General features: G+C 39.1%; 1 protein-coding gene across 1 annotated transcript in view; it reads left to right on the forward strand.

Annotated features, from left to right (window-relative positions):
- The window catches only part of LOC128997616 (uncharacterized), an 81,621-nt gene that overhangs the window by 39,192 nt on the left and 25,856 nt on the right, over positions 1-16,573 (forward strand). The window lies entirely within an intron of this gene.

Here is a 16,573-nt window from a genome sequence, read left to right on the forward strand (position 1 = left end):
TCTACTTGAAAATACCAACCAATAAGAACCACTTTCGAAGACGTTCTCAGTTTGAATAACAACATCGTTGACAATTTTAAAGCAAGAGCATGTTTTGTTGTTTGTTAGGACGCTGGGCTCCAGACCGGGATATTTTTTCACATTGCTTCAGACTAGACCTAGAGATTTCGACATTATCACTTCAATTCGTAAGTCCATAGGGATTTGAACCCGTGACCTCTCGGACCGAAGTCCCACGCTCTACCACTAGACCAGCAATAGAAATATTATGGGTCTTTTAAAACGTAAACGCCGTACAAGCAATTTAAGTTTGTCGAAGATGTTTAATGTTGCGAGGTTAGTACTCCGCAGACTGTGGCAAAGACTTTCTTCGTCGGCCAGCGGGCTGGAACAGCTTAGTTTCGAAACTGGTCGATTACCCCAAAATTGGCTCGGGTAATAATTAAGGTGGCGTGTCGTGGGCAGCACGGGCCAAAAAACGCCGCCCTTGGCTACTGGGTTTTCAAAACGCCAATTATACTTAGGTTCCAAACTAAATGACAAGATTTACTCATGCTTGTGAGAAGAGTGGAGACCATTAGATTTCATTTTTCAAAGTGAGTTACGTTGGTAGGTAATGTATGATGTGGAGTTGGTGCTAATTGTACTACTTTGTCCATTGTTAACACTGTATCTGTGTACAGTTAAGTGATAATATGATTAGCTTATCCCTGCAAAACAGTTGTGCTAATTGCTTGACCCTAATTAGTCATTAGTACTTCGTGGTGGAAAAGTAGTTTGCATTACATTGACTGACATAGTTTACTGTCATCTTTTGAAATAGGTAAATAATTGTACGTTATAGATCACAAAATTGAAATATTTTCTAAATACTTGAAATTCTAAGGACTAGTGATAACCTTAAATTATAGGACATTTGGATCCTTTAACATAGACATTAGTTATCAGAGCTAAGAACACACAGAAATCCACATCTTCCAACAAGTGAAATAACAAAAAATTTGCTTGGATTGCAATCAGTATTCGGATACAAACATAATCGAACGAATCAATGTCTTATCTATATACAGGTTGTTTTGCAACCATGTGAACAAACTTTGTCACGTTATTTAGCATGTCAAAAGAAACAAAAAATGTAGGATAATACGTGTCCTATCTCATTTCGTTTTCGGTCTATCTGTCTGTCTGTATGTGATTTTTACAAAACATTCATAATCCTCAACTATTTGAGTTGCAGCGTTGAAATTCTGTAGGTTTTATCTTATTGACCACTATGTTTGTGCAACATATGAATAACAATTCTTGAACCGTTTAAAAATGGCTTTTAAAAATATTTCATGTCACACCATGAAACACCATGAAAACCGTTAATTTTACAAAATATTTTCAAGACATGTAAAATCTAGTAAATTTTATGTAGATTACAACAATATATTATAAGCTTAGTTTAGACAAAGAATAGCTGAGAAATTATTTTTTTTGCCATACCTTCATTTTTATCCATTTGAACAATGTTAAAAAGTAGATTTTTAATTTATATTATAAAAACATTCATAAAATGTTTTGTGTACACTCGAGAGCTTTAAGATAACGACAGCTAAGAATGTATGTGATCACAATGAAATCTGAAACCCAACGAAAACTTGACATACACACATCGTACACACGATAATTTTACCTTTGTATGTTTCATGATCACAATTTTGACATACATCGTACCTTTACACGATAATTTTACCTTTGTACGTTTTATAATCACAATTCAGACATACATCGTACCTTTACGCGATAATTTTACCTTTGTACGTTTCATGAGCTCAATTTCATGACCAGACCCGATCGTGGGAACATTGTTTACCAGTAGAAAGTACTGATATCAGGTGTAGAGGAATGTGATGCAATATGGCAACCAGCAACCAGCAACCACGCCCAGGACTGGTTGTGGTTGGCCTTGCGATCTGTGCCAAACATTCTGATCCTCTCACAAACATCGCAAGGACGGCTTGCGTGTTTGTATATAGAGAGATGTACCTTATTTAACGCAGGATAAATATTAATTGTGTCTTCTACCTTGGTTTAAATGAAAAATGTCTTTATTTGAGAGGCGAAGTTAGGAGTTGAAAGTCCTCTCCGTCTACCAACTAACCTGTACAACGCAAATAAAATAATCCATAGTACCGGTATCAAATAGAAACATGATGCAAATAATACTACTGTATCATGCTGCCACCAACAACTCGCCACACCGGCGTCAGAGACTCGCTCATGCCTGCTGTTCAAAATAATGGCTTTCTTCTCTACCCCAAACTTTGCGCTGTTTTCTCTGGTTTATATGTGACCAAGAACGGAATTCTACATTTAAATTGCAGATAGGTGACTAAGAACAGTTTATAAAAAAAACTCTTGACCGGGGAATTGGTGTAGTTAAAAATTCTCTGTTATAAAAGGAAAGAACCTCTACGAGAGGCACGTGCGCTGATGTCAGAAATAAAGCGAAAGTCACCAGATTTTGGAATGTTATTGTTCATAATGGAGTGTAGAAAACGGAGGATGAGAAATTGTCGAAGATCATCTAACATTTATGAAAACAAGTTAAAATTATATTATTCTTGTGACGTCGCTCGAACTATAACTGTTTAAACGAGCGAATGAAATAACGCTGACCGTGCTTCCTATAGACAGCGCCCCTGGAACTTGTTGACCGAGAAAGTAATAGGTGACGGAAATAATAGCATTTTTAACCTATTACTGAAAAGCCAAGGAACGTTCCTGCCCAAATTGTATTACCCATCTTATAGTGTATCGACATATAATTAGAAGACGGTTGTGATAGGAATGCTTGTTCACCTTGCGAACTCTGGTCATCCTTTCTGATCTTGTCGTAAAGATTCCAAAGACAACCGGGTATTAGGTACTTGCACCTAGCGTATAAAAAATGTCTTCAACAAAAGTTGGTAGTGTGTTCGCCTATCCTCTCAGCGACAACCTATCTAGCTGATCTTGTTGTCGATCATTTTTTTACCAACCAACGAAATATCGATGGTTTTCTTGCAACAATTATATTAAACTTGGTTTTTAGTTTGAATGAAAATTTAATGTTGGTCTGGAAAAGAAATTACATTTTCGTATTCATTCCATTGAAAGGCTGACGAAACATCGAATCGAAAAATATCGCGAACTAAACTAAGCTGAAAGAGTAGAATGAGAGTGAGATTAATATCTACATTGTTGAGGTGCTTGTTCTAAATGCTGCAAAAAAATCATTTAGTCAATCAATTTCAGCGACAGCACTCCTGCTTCTGCATATCGATTCTTGCATGTGAAAGAGCAAGAGAAACTGACCATCTATACGTCTAGCTCTTTAGCTAGGTTAATTTAATATCGACTATCGACAAAAATCGATTATCGATGTTTTCGTCCCAAAATATCGATATTTTCGCGACCGATGTTATTGGTACGATGATTGTGAACGTCAATGGTTGACCTATAGTCCCGTGTGATCGCCTGTATCTCTTCTGCAGTCCCCATAGGCACAGAAAATATACTTAGGTCAGCCTTGGTCGCAAGGCCACCAAGACGACACACTTGCAGAGTTGACACACATACGCACCGTCACAGACACACGCGCAGACTATAGATGTGTCGAAAGCGGCTAATTTCACTCCTTGTCTCGGAGGAAAGTGTGTGTCAAGTGAGAAAGGATCGTACGTCGCAGTATAATGGCAATGTTGAGTTTAGCTTTGTTTGGAAAATTTCAATTATCTTTTTACTCATACTTTATTCTGTGGTCATAAATAGTATGTTTTACGGTTGTACAGCTAACCTGTTGATTTGCTAAATTGTTGATTCGAACACTAACGTGAGAGATTTGCCGCCTATGCTCTATAGTCTGCATGATGGAACCTGCCTCCTGACCCTTCATCTATTTGGGACTGGCCTGAAAGCATTGGCCAGTCCCTAGGTAGACCATGGGCTAGGAGACAAGTTATATAATACATACTGTAACTCTTGGTCAAATATAGTACAGCACCATCTAAAGGGTGCGTTTGCTAACCCCGCGATCATCTTCTTGAGAGATTTATCTGATCTCATTGGGCGTTTGGTCATGCTTTCCCAAACATTCATCTCATAAAGTTATGATCCGGATTTACCCCTTTTTTGTCCTAAGACGCTAGTCTCAAGTCCGGAAACGTTTGAACATTACTTCAGGCTGCTCCTAGGGGTTGCGGAATTATCACTTACATAAAATCCTCTGGTGATTTGGTGGGATTTAAACCCAGGACCTCAAGGGCCGAAGTTCTGCTCTCGACATAATGTGAGTGAAGAATGAGTGTAGAATGGTGAGATGTTCTATGTAGCCTAGTTACTAACTAAGATCAGCTGTTTCATTAGCCAGGATCATGATCAAGGTCAGCTGGGTCCAGTTTCGAACCATCAAAAAGCTACAGAACCTTTTCAGAATCGATCTAGCGACCTTTTGATTGGTTTCCTTTGCAATCTGGAATCTATACCTTACAAGATAACAATTTGTGTGCCAGGTTGTTATTCATTGTCGACAAAAAATGAAGCTTTGAACGATCTTTTGTTCGCAAATCAATCAGCGACTGCAGCCATTCATTTCACTCCGTTTCTCTCTCTCCATCTCTCTCTCTCTCTCTCTCTCTCTCTCTCTCTCTCTCTCTCTCTGCGCATGTACATTGTCGCAGCGGTTCACTCTCTCACTTGTCCCCATTACTGCTGCATTTCCACAGTTCCAGTAATGGTCAAGCTCTGCAATGGATAATGGCTATCCATTCATCTAATGCCTACAAACGTAGGGAATTCGCAGGGAATTCTTTGATCTGCCCGAGAGTAGAAATCGTAACTTTTTCCTGAATTTGTGTTTGAAAGGTTTGCTGTAAGCTATTCTGGAGGTATAACATGTGATTTAGTAGAAAGTCCGTAGACGTGTAACATAAACATGTATTGACCTTGTGCATTACTTACTCAATTCTATATTTGCCTATGTGCAAAAGATTTACTGTGTGGTTCAAATTAAACGTATCAATCGTATTTGCAGTGTATCGAGTCATAACCTAACTTCAAACGATTTTCTGAAGTAAACATGTTGAGACGACCAAACGTCTATGTGCTTAAAACACCATTAGACCACGTTTCTCTTTGTGAGAGGTTTAAGATGTTCGCGTCTTCATCCAAGTTTTATGCAGGAATTCAGTGAGAAATTAGAAACAAAGTGATGAGAAATGAATTGAGACGAGACGAATGGGTTCCAGATCAGCGAGTAGACTACATCTGCCTCGGCTTGAGTTGAGTCTTCGACAGAGAACACTTACCCGGTAAAAATACAAACTTATAAGGTACTAGAATTCCCTGCATAAAGGAAGCTTGCCAAATGTGGATTTGAATTGAGTTTTAACATTGACGTGACAAATAATGTTCCAAATTCCATCCAAATACGTCCGTAAACAAGGAAACCTCGTCAATTAAAGGTTTTCAACAGATTTTGTTCTCTAAGTCGCTATTGAGATGGAGAGGAAGAAACTGCAAATGTGAGAGGTATTTTTTTGAAAGTCAAAGTTAACATTTTGTTAGATATTTGCTGCTAACTTTCGGTTCCTATAAGCTTTCATTTTATGTCCTGTTCCAAACGAAAGATCTAACTGATCACCCATTTAGAAAACTTTTAAATATCATGAAAGTTGTTTAGACTACGAGGAGGAAATGTAACAGAAATCACCTTGTTGCCAAATGGATTCTCCAAACATCGGTTTCACTTTCAAACTGCATATTTACCGCGACTGGGGGCGCGATTACGCGGGAGATAAAAGCGAAACTGGATGACCGAGCTTTGGATGTTGAAGCGGTCGTTGGACCGGTCGTGAGTGAAATTTAAGGACCGGAGTTGTCGATACTTGCATTAATTAAATAAGAGAGCGGAGGCCGTTGAACCATGTCGGGTGAGAAACAGGTGAAATGAGCTTATCTCAGATAAATTAGTTGGTTTGGAATAAAAATGTTTAGTTTGTCTTGCAGAAGGTCAAATTATCCATTCGTAATATGCTGGCTGTAGGATTTTTACTGGGAACAACTTTTACTCTTCAATGCCATCCAGTTGAAATGAATCATTTCAAACTGTCTAGTATAGCTTTTTCTTGCACCGTACAGCGTTGAAAGTCCTGAACATGGAAACATAATTTAATATCACACATAATCTGGTATTGTTGACTCACTGTGATCACTGCTTTGGTAAAAATTCCATCACAAGCTGTGCCATTTCCCTTCTCAAATCCTAGCATTGGTTGCAGATGCAGTGAAGTTTATACCTTATTTCCTCTAGAAGGTTTTGCTACTTTCACCAATGATGTACTTTTTCAATCATGTAGATCGAAGTTTCATGTACTTTACAGTGCTGCTGTTGATTACTCATTGATATGTAGGACTTGTTACGGATTATTATCACTATCAACGTGCTCGGTTCTTTTCAAGAAGAGGACCGCCACTTGTAAAATTCGTTCATAGGGCAGATACTTACAGACTAGGATAGTTTCGTTTACAGCACCTTCATTTTCATAGGGATATTTGGATAGTTGCGGCCGTCTTCACGAAATAAATTTAACACCACATGTTGAGCTAGGCTTTTAATCCCGCACTTGGGCAAAGCAAAAATCCGGCCCGAAGGACCATGCCCGGAAGCAGCGCGAACACGCATGCGCAGAGCCCGCGCAGCCGCACCACGCACGTGTGCAGCGCTGTCAGAGGTAATTGCTTCCTCGTCGCCGCGTTCCTTCCCGTCGTCGCCCCGTGTCGTTCCCCCCGCGCCAGTTTTGCATACAGTTGCTGCCGTCCCGTTACGCCGAAGCTGGAGCAGAGGGACGTAGTGTGGTCATGGGAACGTGAAGTAGCTGCAGGAATGCCAGAGGGTTTTTGTTACGGAGAAATGCACGAATGCTTTAATAAAACTGATCTTGATGAACGTAAGTGGATTCCTCTTTTGCAAAACTGCCAAGTGCTAAGCTTGGACATGTTTGGGTTTGTGTACTAAAAATCAATGGTTTTTTCTTCGATATTTGATGGTAAATTTCAATTTGTTGCAGGAACTTAGCATTCTTTTTCGAAATGTTTAAGAAGAAAGTTAAAGGTTTTATTCATTCTAATTTCAACGACGTTCCACGTTTGAGGGAGGCTGCAGTTCTTTTGTTTTTGTTTTTTGTTTGGCAGTTTTTTTTTTTAATACGGTTACGCACACGCTCAGTCCTTGGGGGTAGTGTGGGACGCCAATCATCCTACCAGGTATACCCACCAAAGACTAAAAGCACCTGCCAACTCCACTCAAATCTGTGGGAGGGTCTTCACAGTGAGTGACTCATCTCTGCTCCTGGAATATGTCTTGAAGTACTGTAACTGAAACAAAAATAGAGCATAGTTATATATCGATACTAGCTGTACCCGCGGGCTTTGCCCCGTTTAACTTCATAAGTATTCGCATGGCTCAATCACGTCCTGATCAAAGTTCGTTCGCTACGCTCACTCACCTTTAGGTTGGAGCTCGTTCGCTGCGCTCACTTGCCTTCAGGTTAGCTCGTTCGCTACGCTAACTTGCCTCCAGGTTGAAGTTCGTTCGCTACGCTCATTCACCTTTTGGTTGCAAATTAGCTGTTGTCATAAATAAAAAAAATAATAGTAGTGCTGCACCCTGTTGGTAATCCTTGTAACTTTAATGCTATTGAACATCATAGAACAGAACCAACTCGTTTAATTGAAACAGCTGTTAAGATTCATTAATTCCTTTTTAAATGTGAAAAATCATAAGGTTAACATGGGAAACTCCAGAGCCACTGGGGCGGAGCCCGAAAGCCCGATCAGAATAAAAACCACTTAGTTTTCCTATTTAATGCCCAAAGAATCAGTGTACCGAATTTCAGCTTCCTAGGTAAATGGGAAGTGGGAGAATTAGTGATGAGTGAGTGAGTGAGTCAGTCAGTCAGTCAGTCAGTCAGTGAGGGCTTTGCCTTTTATATATTTAGATGTGGTTACGGGAACGTGAAGTAGCTTAAGGAATTCCATAGGTTCAGTTGTGCTATTTCAAAACGTTTGAATACAAGTGCTCAATACTTATTCACCAGGGAGTTTATTCTTCTTCAGCCGAGAATTACTTTAAATTAGTGCAAGCACCTCAGCAGTCTATTTGGAAATTTGGTAGGTATTCTTATTTTCGTGACATTTCAAAGACACTTTAGTCTGTTTATTGGTACGTGAACTAGCTTGAGGAAAAGGAGGGAGTCAGTTGTTCTCTTTCAAAACTGTTATTTTTTTAAAATCTAGGTTTGTGGACTAACTAGACATAGCTACTTTGACGGATTAAATTTTGGTAGGCTTTCTCATTTTCAGTGTTTAAAAAACATTGTGAGACACATTAAGAAATCATAAAACCCGGTTGCTAGTGACAAGCTTTCGGTAAGATCTTGGCCTGAGCAATTCAACAAAAATCAATGCTCTTCATTTTTCAACGTCGCACTTCTCTCGAAGGTACATTGCCATCCGTCTCTACTCAGACTACGCTGGAAGTTGTGTAACTTGACAGACGGTTTTTTTCTGTTCACACCATTGACAAGCCGTCCGCGTCCCACGACGTTGGGGAACTGCTTGGTAATTACAGGCCGATATCCATTCTGATCTCTTTTGTTGATAAGAGAAAAAATGGTGTAATTGATCCCGTGCGAACTGTTGGCGTGTCTCTTCGCAACACCTCACTCTCACCTAGGTATTTTACAAAGAGACTAGGTGTTCAGAAGTGGCAAAATTGGTTTAGATTAGATTACATCATGTGGCTGTTTTATCTTCATATGTTGTAAATGTGTCAGTCTTTTAGTGGATGTTGACAGTCCATGCTTCAGTGGATTTGGTTTCAGGAATTAAATCTTCAGCGTTGCGTCTCCCGAGCGCCGAGTCTCCCGAGCGCCGAAGGCAAAAGAGTATCCCGAGCGCCGAAGCCATAAATTACCAAAGGGTCTGATCATTGACGCAGAAGTGACGAGGGTTAATATGATTTCTTTTAATATGCCGGTTACAATGAGTTTAATCTGTGAAGCAGTCAATATTTATCATAATAATTTCACTAGGTATGAGAACAGTTTCATTAGTGCACGGACTTAGTTTTGATATTAATCATTTCTATTTTCATCATATTATACCTTCTTCACAACTGTTGCGTGGTTGTAAATGGATTATTTAAATGACAATACAGGACAAAACACATTGAAACTAGGGGTGCAATGGCGCATGGAATGAGGTTGGGTAAAAGATCTCAAACACTCGTTTGGGGAGGCCCCTCACCTCTCAAACGGCGAAAAAAAATAAAATTTGGCATTTGGAGTGGAAAGTTTGTATTAACAGGTTCAGTGACTAGTTGAAACGGAACTAGCTAAAACCTTAAGGTCCAATTCCTATCCTGCGACTTTTTAGCCGCGCGTCTAGAGTCGTACGGTTTGAGACGGTTGTTTTAATGGTGTCTGGAAAGATGGGGACAAGGTAACTTAGGGACACGGAAACTTGGGGACAAAAAGGGTCGTGAGCCGAGGGGGAGGCAAATTTCCAACCTAATTGTTTTGGTTTTACGTGGCAATCGTAAAAGAGGAACTCTAAGGTTCAGCTGTTGATAAAACTTTTCTTTTCTGAATTTTCTTAAAAGTGGAATTGGTAATTAAGGCCTAATATCTTTCGTCGTCAGTTTATACTTTTTGAAATATTTATATACAAAATGATCCATAACACTGATTAGTATGATTTTGGACACGTTTTCATCAATTCTTTACTGTAAACGTCACTTACCAAAATACCAATAATGTGACGAGATAATATTTCGCCTAAAAACAAATGCCGATCTTTAAAGGCATCTTCTAAATCTTATCTTATCTTTCTTATCTTTTATCTTTTAAGGGAGATGTGTTCTTCCTACAATCAGTGACGTGTTTTGGAATCACTTCCAGGACAATTAACTTATTGACAAATTTTACGCATTCGTTATCGGTACAGGGTTTTGAAAAAATGTATTCTCGATTCAAAGTTCGAGCACAATCGGTACCTACACAACTAACTCATGTCACAGACTCGCGGGCAAGAATATATTATATTTCAAAATATAAATTGGTCCATTTTCACCAATTTAGTGATTATAAGAAAAAATAGTTTAATCCCGTGGCGGATTCAGCTAGGGATCCCTTGGCCAGAAAATCTTAAACTATCGGGTAATGTCATATAACATATTTCGCTTTATTTTACAAAGCCTTGTAAACCAATTTGAACCCTTAAAAAATCACTAAATTTTCGTAGAAAATATATGTCAAAATTTGAATAATTGTAACTTTAAACCGTACAAAAATACATTCTAACATTGTGTAAAGAGAAATAGGGGAATCCTAAGTATTGAGGCTCAAAAATAGGGAAACCCAAATTTACCCTATAAAACCACCATAATTCTCCGTCCCCATCGTCAGATCATGCTTGTTCACGAACTCGTTTGATTACATTTTGATTTCGACATTTATACAAAACTAGACACTATATCCATGCCTTGCAACAGGGTCAGTATGCAGAAAATACAATGTTGGTTCTTTGAAAATGCCTTAAAATGGTTTCACACCCACAATTTAATTAAGAAACAAAATTTAACCATATTACTTAAATTTATAATACAGTAGTACGTTTTTGTTAACTCAGACTGTGAGCACCTATTTGGGCTACCTAGGCCTACCCGTCTACAATGCTAAATTGGGCCCACAACTTTACTGCGGTCAGTTGTTTTTGTGAATTCCAATTCGACTGTCAAAACTGTCAGATTATGCCAGGTAACCCGTTCGGCGCTGGAGAGACGCGGCGGTCGGGAGACTCGGCGCTCGGGAGACAGAATCATATATTCAGGAAGTATTATTATGCTTCTCAGGAAAGTATAATATGTGTAAATTAAATATATATGGCTTCCTATTCTCTTTATACCCTCCTTTTAAGGATAGGGGTTATAGGCAATGGAAATAGGCACTATCCCCCCAGGGGAATGCGCAAGCAGGGCGTTTCCGACTTATTGGAGGAGTGGTGATGAAGGATGTGTTTGCACTCGAGTACAAAGTGTAGTGGATATTGCTATAAAATTAATTATATCTGTCATCAAGTAAGTGCAAAATGTTTACTTGTTGAAATAAGTTTGTAGTAATTTGTCTTTGGCCAAAGTTTTCAGCATTTTCTCTCTCTTTTGAAAAGAAATTGGTTTTTTTGGCTTTAGTCAGTTCGAATAGGTTTCAACGTATACCTATATCGATTATAAATAGGTGTTGATTTTGATTTTGTGAAGGCTCAAAGGTTTTCATGAACTTGGGAATAAACTGAATATTCTAGGGGAGCGCAGGGTACAGTTTTAATTTCCACGCATGTTTTTCCGATATTTTTGGATAGTATTGTCATTCTTGTGCCCTCCTATAAGATATTTTAGTGTTTGAGACACCGTTGCAAGGTGCGGAGGATGTGGCTCAACTACTGTTGTCTTCCGCTGTGGACCATAACCACAACGTCGGGCGCCAATACAATACAACAGACCTTTGGGCGCGTCCAGCGTCCTGTCAACAACCGCTTGTCGACTAACTGTGTAACATAACCCTTTGTGAACCCACCACCATTGTACTAATATAGTCTATAGCATCGAATAATAGTATTGAAGAAGGGGGGCTAGTTGATATAGTAGCGCGGGGATTTTCTCCAAAGTATCGGATTCAAATCCAGCTTATCACCAATTGCACATAGCTTGGTGATATACTGCGAACCCTTTAGGCATCGCTTGAAGTAATGGGGAAAACGGATTTAAGCTAGAGTGTCCTAAGGCGTGAATGTAGGACACACCAGGGGTTTCCAAGATGGAGTAGATAGTGTCTACTCCATCCTGATGCTTCAGCTATTACAACCAACGATATAATTTCAGTATGACTACAAAATGGTGTACAAATTCTCAGTTTACTTTCTTCACAGACTATCTCTAGGATTCAGCATTCCGAATGTTGGACTCAAACTGGGTGTCAAAGGTTAGAAGCCACTTTCTCATTGACCACAGATCCACTTGCTGGCAGTTTGTAGAGTCGACTGGTGGAAAATTGTGAATTTGAATTTGTGTGTCGTGGTGATTGTAGGAAGGAGGTACGAAGTGGTTGTACCGCAAATGTACTTACAAAATGTGGTTGGGGAGCAGAGACGCTTTGTACGCCATGTTAGGAATAGTGTGAGCAATGAGAAGTAATTTTGAAGAATTGTTGGAATGTATTCCGCACTGTTTGAAACTGTGTATAACCCCTGAATTTGGGTTCTTAGGGCCCAAGTGATGTCTTATTCGAGTCGGACGTGGTTAGTCCGTTCAATAATTCTAACTTTGTTGGTTATGTCAACAGAAAGGATGAAAAATTATGTTGGACGAAACTGGACTCAGGAACATATCGTTGGGCTTAAACCACTGCAAATTGGATGTAGCAGTGGATGTGGCACAGCAATATTGCTAAAAATTCGAGACGCTGTAATTTTGTTTGTTTATCTATTCATTTTAGTTAGGTTGGTACCAAGTCTGTAAATTCAGCCCTTTGGCTCATGGCTTTATGCTTCCGTGCAATCCCACAATTCGCTAGTTTAAATGTACTAAGCCTAATGTACTTTATTCCCTAGTACAATTGGGGGCAAACCTTTTGCAATTTTCTTATGCAGTGCTATCTCCAATACAGCAGTTCTGTGTGGATGTAAAACAGCTTATCCTGGCCATTTTCAAGGCTATAATCCCATTCATCATTGATCCTTTTACATTTCCACAACAAATTTTCTCGGCGTCTCAACACATGATTGGTACACGCCTTCAGCACACGCACTAGAGTTTCCACTTGAAATGTCTGTCAACAAAAACAATACTTTCTCCATATACTACATGTAGGGAGAGAAAGTAAGATCAACCCGGCGAAAGAAATGCCTTCTCAGCAAGAAATCAAAAGTTATCAGGGCTTCATGGTATTGTAGTCGTATCTTGCATATCTTCGCATATTTGCATATGCGAATTGGCGTTCCTTGCGGGAAAGTGATGGGCGATTCATCATCTGTGTGACCGAGGTGAAACCTGTATGACCTTGCCTCATCTACCCGGGTGTGTCAGATCATCAGTGGTCATAGGGCAAATTAAATAAATCTTCGAAATATGATGGTAGAGAAAGTCTGCCGAGTATGTAGCATAAGTTGTCTTGATCATGGGGCTAAAAGTAGAATGGATTGTACTTCAGTACAAAACATGGCTGGGTAGCAAGCAATTTTGATGTTATTTTAGATTCTAGCTGATACAAGAAGCTCAACAAACCTAAAAGAAAAGAATATAACATTTCCTTCTGATGCCTTTCATAAAGCGAAATGGATAGATTCCCAGTAATTAATATAGTACTCTCTTCAATAGGTGAACAACAAAATAATTTTTTTCCCCTCGAAAGTGTTCCAGTTTTTCTCATTGTTTTGCCCAAGCTGCGATTTCCATTCAAGATGGGTATTGAGTGGTTTCTTTTCCTCAAACACTGGACAATGGCAAATCAGTTTTGAGGATTTCCCTCGCACAACATTGACCCAGTTAGGGTTTTTATTTCGAAGTTAAAGACGTATCTTTGACAATTGGTTGCTTGGCGTGTTATGGATTTTGGACTCAATTTCCTCATAGAGAATAGTGTTGTGATTGGAAGACATGTAAAAATTCACGCCTTTCAAAGCTGTAAAATCATTCTTTGCATCCTTGTTAATTACGAATTAAGGTACTGTATATCAAATTAAATAATTTCAACTATGACAAGTCTAACGTGAGAAATTGGCAGCTATGTGAAAGTTGTTGACAAGTTCGTCTAAGTGGCAAGTTCTTTTACGACGTTTCACCGTGCTCGATTTCGATCACCGATAGTGACATGTACTATCCCTATTAACCTCTAACTATCGCAACTAGGTCGTCGTTTATCCTCTAGTTAAGCTGCATCAAGGTTATGGTTACTAGACAGTTTCGGAGACACACAACGTTCCGTCAATTTCCGCGGGTAAATTGCTTGTTTTCTGCGCCAAATTTGCAAACGTCAAAAGTAACGGCGTGTGCAACAGCTGCTGCATCGCGCTGAAAGTATGCGTCATGAAGTATTCAATTCGTGTGAAATTCAACATTGAATCCTTTCTTTGATGTTGAAAAGTCAAGTTTTTCAACTACTGTACTTAGTTTCCGACATGCCAGTATGTGATTCAAGCTCATTCCTTTATGATTGCTGTTGAAAAAGAAGACTAGTTTTACCACTGAAGAAGGACAATATGGTATGGAAACTATGTGTCACTTCCAACTCTTAGTGCACTTCAAAGACTTAAGCTCGTGAGATTTACATTTAACTAACCCCAAGAGGGTGATCGGTAAACTTAACCCCGTCTTGAATGGCTTCCGTTGGAAAATCAATCCACCTGAAAGTGACGCAAGGAAACATATTCAACAGAATGATTAAACAAAACACTTGGAAAGATTTGTCGTTCTTAATCACTCCACGTCTTTCTTCCTTTGCGGTCTTGGCAGAACTGTATATAGTATAAATCGCTGTCATTCATTACTCTATGGTTTATACTCTATAAACATATGTTTATCTATAACTCTACTTGTCTCTTCCCTATCGGTCTTGATGTAACTCCGTAATGTAGTCGTTAGTACACTACCCCACGCTTCTGTTCCTTGACTGAACATCATATAGTATACATCGCTGTCACTCAATACTCTATGGTTTATACTCTATGCGGCCGCTCCCCGGCCTTGGATGTGTTGTGCAACGACTAGATCCACTTACATTTGGCAAGACGCGGGTCGAGTTTCGGGCGTAACCTTTGCTGGAATTTGGCGCCCTCTCTCCCGCCCCCGCGTTTGTTGACGCCCCGGGCGGCAACTGGATGGAAACCCTCGTGGTTCATGGATGTGAATGTAAACTTTGCCATGTGTACATGTGTTTGCCATGTACGAATGAATCGGTGAACGTTGAACGAGTTTTGATCTTTAGTCTAAGATTTAGTGGAAGACAATACAGTAATTTGTATTGTTTTCTAGTTTTTTATTTTTATTTTTTTTTCTATAGCTGAAACCAAATCAGTAATTTTGATGAATTAAAAAAATGTAACAGCATGTACATTAAATGGAAAACACTTTTTTATATCGTATTCTATTCACAAGTTATTAGTATGTATCCTACTTCTGAAATTCTCCTCAGTTGATTTAAGAACAGGAAAATGGATTGATGTCTTCAAAGAGTTTGGGAGTATTGTAAGGAGGAATTGAAAATCTTATCTTTTTCAATATTATAGCTCTTATGTTTGAATTTTCATAAAGTTTTTCTTGTAAGACAAATCCAATTTCAAACTTTGTAGTGTAGCTGACTGGAGACTTAAGATCCATGGATTTTTTTATTTGTAAGATATTTATATTTAACAACACATGCCATTGTGCTATTGATGAGCCCCTAAAGACTTGACATATTTCCTTGCGCTCCTAGGGGGGAGCATAGGGCCCCAACAACACTCTCCAGCGTCCCTATGGTTGGCCAGCTCCTTTGCCCTAGCCCATGCCCTGACTCTGTAAAGTCCGCCTCCACGTGGTTCTTGCCTCTTGGTCCACCTCTTCTTCTGTTTCCTTGTGGATTCCATTCCAGGGATTGTCTCGCGACTGTATCTTATGATAATAAAGAACCAATGTTAACGGATTTCATAAATACAAATTAATGTATTAATTAGTCCTAGCATTTGAACCATTGTTCTTCCTCAATCAATACACCTTTTTATGCACAAGGATGGCCCTGAATACCTCTGCTATGGCATGTGAGATTGCTGAGGTTATAAGAAGGTTGTATTACTATCTCCCAAGTACACGTCTTCCGTTATGTTATGAACCTTGCAGATTGAAGGGAAATGGTGGCCTTCTTACATACCATTACTAGTCTCACTGTCAGTTTGGTGGTAAACTATAGTACCTGATGAGTGTGGATTGTTATAACGTATTTTGTCTTGTTTGAAATGGAAGTTTTGCTTTTAACTTCTTATAGTTGTATCATAGACAAAAAGAATTAAATATAGACTGTCAGCTGTGCTGCGGTTACCATAGGTTCTGCCGCACACTGCTGGGAGCGCCATGTAGTTACGTACGTGCTACATAACTCAAGGCACTCCCAGCGGTGCGCGCCAGAACCTATGGTAGCCATGGTAACCGCAGCACGGCTCACAGTCTATATTTAATTGTTTTTGTCTATGGTAGTATACATCATATTTTCATGTTAAATATTTTGCTAGTTTGATACAATGAATGATCCACCGCTATCAAATACGGATTTCTTTTGAATATGCACATTTTTTACCAAACCTAGTTTAGGGACAGCTTAATGTAAACAATAGCAACTTTTATTTCACATAAAATCTTAGGTTGTATCGTTGTATCTTCCATTGAGATAAACAATTGGATACAGCTGGTGTATACTTCAGTATCAGAAAGTCAATTGGTTAACATTCAACACCTGTTTAT

This window comes from Macrosteles quadrilineatus, unplaced genomic scaffold (assembly GCF_028750875.1).
Source record: "Macrosteles quadrilineatus isolate MER2022 unplaced genomic scaffold, UCM_ALF_1.0 Scaffold_6__1_contigs__length_79288215, whole genome shotgun sequence".
Classification (NCBI taxonomy): Eukaryota; Metazoa; Arthropoda; class Insecta; order Hemiptera; family Cicadellidae; genus Macrosteles; species Macrosteles quadrilineatus.